Source organism: Meles meles, chromosome 16, assembly GCF_922984935.1.
Source record: "Meles meles chromosome 16, mMelMel3.1 paternal haplotype, whole genome shotgun sequence".
Classification (NCBI taxonomy): Eukaryota; Metazoa; Chordata; class Mammalia; order Carnivora; family Mustelidae; genus Meles; species Meles meles.
In genome coordinates, this window is record NC_060081.1 from 70,223,908 (window position 1) to 70,228,051 (window position 4,144).

Consider the following 4,144-nt stretch of genomic DNA (forward strand, 5'->3'; position numbering starts at 1 on the left):
CAGCACGTGCCAGGCGCCGCCCTGGGCAGCGGGCCAGGAGGTCACTGTCCTTTGCTTGTGGGAACAAAAGGAGAGGCCGGCAGGGCCACGTCGGGGGTGGTCAGTGTGTGGGGGAGGGGAGGGAGGAGAGCGTCACCCCGGAAAGGCTTCCAGGGAGAGGGGCAGCCACTCCGGGGTTTGGTGGGACAGCGGGGATCCCGCCCGCTGGAAAGAGCAGGGGAGCGGCTGCAGCAGGGGCAGAGCACGGGAAGGCTGCAGGCCGCGCGGGTGCGGCGGGTTCGGGACAGAAAGCAGCGCATCGTGGCCGCCGCAATGCATGGGGATGCTGAGGACAGAAGGCAGGCAGGGGGGCTGGAGAGGCACCGGAGCGGGTAGAATGTGGGGTCCGGGGGTCACACTGGGAGCACCGAGGGTCCTTCGGAGCAGCTGGGTGAGCTTTAGCAGGGATACAACGCGGTGGCAGTGTCCACGGTATGGGCGGGGGGGCGGGGGAGCTGGTGGGAGCGTGTGCTCATGGCCAGGGCGATCCATGAGAGGGGCTGGCGGTCACTTGGTGGGGGACGCGGTCGCCCGAGCTAGGAGGGTGATGGCAGTGGTGGCCGAGTGGGGCCGAGCCCGCAGATACCCAGGAGCCGCCGCACTGGGAATGAGGAAAGCCCGGCAGGGGAGCCGTGGCCTGGAGGAAGTGACCAGAGCTCGGGTTGACCAGGCTGGTCCTGACGCAGGCCCAAAATGGAGCACTGGGCCTGCAGCACCCCAGAGAAGCCCCCCTCTGCCCAGCATGACACCCACATGGCAGAGGAGGAGGTTGAGTCCTTAGAGGGCGGTGATGTCGCTGGGGTCACGGAACGGAAGCCCAGCCCACGGCCCTCGGCCCTGCTCTGTGACTCACTTCGGGGAGCTGAAGAAGTGGGTGGGGGTCCGAGGGAGCCTGGAGGAGGTCTGGGGGTTGGTGGACAGAGTGTTGGGGAGAGGAATGCAGGGGAGCTGGGGTGTCACGGAGGGACCAGGCTCCATGGGGACACGACACAGGCTGTCCCGCTAGTCTGCTTCTCGTGGGTCAGAGTCTGTGGTCTGCTTCCAGCCTCTTGGTGCGGGTTTCTCCAGCAGGAGGGAAGCTGACGGTTCCTGGCTCCTGTGGGAACACTGCCTCATAGATCTGCGGCTCATAGAGGATCCCTCCGGCCTTAAGACTTCTGCTCAGATCACTTAGTGTTTGAGATTCGATCCAGATGCCTTCTGCGTTTTTGGTGGGAGCTAGAGTAGAGGTATTTCAAATAGTCCTACCAGAAGGTCACTTAGTTTTTCACTCGCAGATTATAAATCATCTGGAACTCTCTGGGGACAACACATTTCACAGAAGCTCTGTCTGATCAGCTGCAAATTGAATGCTCAAGTTCCAGTTCAAATGTCCCTCATCCTTGACTTTGATGTAACACCACGTCCTAGTTCGCTCTTGAGCCGCATGCCTGTGAGCAGGGCCTGCTTTCAGAGCATGGAGCCCCAGCTAAAGGCGAGATTGCCCCGTACTCATCCGCTCCGGCTGCCATAGCAGACCATCTCGTACCGACGGCTAGAAACATCAGACATTTATTTTTTTCACAGTTCTGGGGAACTGGAGGCCCAAGGTCAAGAGGTCAGTGGGGGTTATTTCTTCTCCCCATAGAAGTAGATGGTCGTCTTCTCCGTGCGTCTTCACACGTCCTTTCCTCTGGGCATGTCTTATAAGGACAACAGTCCCACTGGAGTGGAGCCTACCCTAATGACCTCATTTAACCTCAGTTATCTCTCCAAAGTCTCTGTCTCTAAATAGAGCTGTGTTCCAAAATACTAGAGATTAGGACTTCAACATACACATTTCGGGGGGACGCAATCCAGCCCACCAAGGCTATTTTTCACGAAAGCAAGGCTCTTCTTTCTTTTTCAGCTCTCCCAGCCCACACTCAGACCTGTCATCTCCTGATTCTCGGAGTCATTAATCAAGCTGTCAGCAAGAATTTACTTAGGACTCCTTGCTTTCAGGTTCAAGGAATAATGGATGGTGCTAAGATCTTAAGAACGAGACATTAAATGAGCAGCACATTTGGTCCAGCTGGACAGATGAAAATATTTTATCAAAAAGATGCCCCAATGTTCTTTTCCTGCTGCCAGGAAAAACCACAAGAGGAAGACCCTTCCTGGGGAGCATCAGAGATTCCTCTGGTCAGCAACGTTTGCCATTTCTAGTCTCTTAAAGGAAATGCTGAATGTTGCCTGTATACGAGTTCCAGACTTCCCATTTTGCCCACATGTAATTGAAAATCTAGCCATTCTTGTTCTAGTGACTCAGCACTCAAGAAGTCATCAATCTCAGGTTTAAAATTAACTGCAAAATGTAAAAGAGACTATTCAGCATAGGGGGAAGGTAAGCAGTGAGCTCATTTTGCAAACTTAAAAGCATTTTGGAATAAAATAATCATACTTGGAAAACTGGAAACTGGAGGAGAATTCTGCCAAGTTAGTTATAAAAAAAAACTCATTATGTATCTTGAAACTCTTTAGGAATATTTTATCAAATGATCCATTTCCAGCAAGGTTATTTCGGGGATCTATTTGATACCAGCTGACATGCTTCTATCCTACACTGACTTTGAAAACCACAGCCCCTACATTATCGTCTCCAATAAAAGAAGTGAGCAGGTGGAGCTTGATCAATGTGTTTATTTCTATCCCCATCTCGTTCCTGCTTTAGATGATGCGGGAAAATGTTACATGAGTTCTTTATTTATTTTGGAAGAAAAGAAAAGGAAAATAGGGTGCAGTTGTCCCCAGCTGAACTGGTCTTCATCTGTTCTCCTGGTCATTCATGCGGAACCAGGTCACTGCCTACTGGCCTGGCTCATGGAGATGGCTTGTGAACTTAGCCGCTCTACCTTAGATGAAAGCCCTACTGTCCAAAAGGGCCTGTGGCCCTTCCCATGGAGGCCAAGAGCAAACCTGTACTTGGTGAGCCCATCATGAGATGGTTTTGTGAAAACTGATGTCTATTTGTGATGCCGTGGGCTCCCTAGGGCTAGGTCCCCTCTGAGAGCAGATAAAAAAGGACTCATTTTTAAAGAAGGGGATTCTGTGTCTTTAGGCAAGGACTTCATTCTCTAAAAGTTCCACAGTTGACACAACTTGGGAATCACTAATGATTCCTTTTGGGCTGTGGCAATGCTTCCCCTAGAGACCTCCATGGTCCAAGAGAATATTCAAGCAGACCCCGATCCAGTAATGTGACCTCCATGTTGGGTTGGGGTCTCCTTCAATGTTCTCAGACCATCTGGGTTCTGGTGTTTCTGGCTGGTTAAGTTCCTCAAATTAGCTTCTTAAGTGATTACCTATGAAGACCTCAGAGAGGTTAAAATTATAACCAGGCACACCAGGGAATTTTGAGTGTGAATGGACTATTTTGTGTTGGGAAACCATGTACAGCTAATACCTTCTATCTCCAACCAGTGCTCCCCAGCGCACCGGGGAACCATCACCACCACCCCCAGCACCACCAACAGCACCTCCGTCATCATCGTCATCTTCATCATCATCATTTCAGCCGCAGTCTGTATCAACAACTATTACACATGAGTTGGAACCTGCAGGAAAATGCTTTGGGAAAGCAGAGTCCAAATAGAAAAAAAAAAAATACCGGTAACAAATCAACTGGTGGATTTCTTGGAAACAATTTCTAAACCAGTGAAGATTTAGAGCAGGCTAACTGCTCATTGCTATGAAAATACTATGTGGGTTACTTACAAGTAAGTTACTTATATTACATATAAGTAAGTTACATATAACTTACATATAAGTAAGTTACTTATATGTAATTGTCAAATAACTTATAAGTATCTTACTTATAAGTTATATACTTACTTATAACTTATAAGTTACTTATAAGTAACTCACATGGAGACCCAGAAATAGCCCTTGTTAATGGTGAATTCTTTGAATTCACTGGTGCTATAGTTGACATAGTCCTGAATTTTGTATGTTCAAAGGGGATGAGAGAAAAGTGAATCGCCTGCAGAGAGAAAAATATAATTTCCCAGAGTGTTTTTTTTTCTTTTTAAATGAGGACACTCAGATGTGGTGCAATTTGAATTAATCCACATCCCGCCATGCTGTC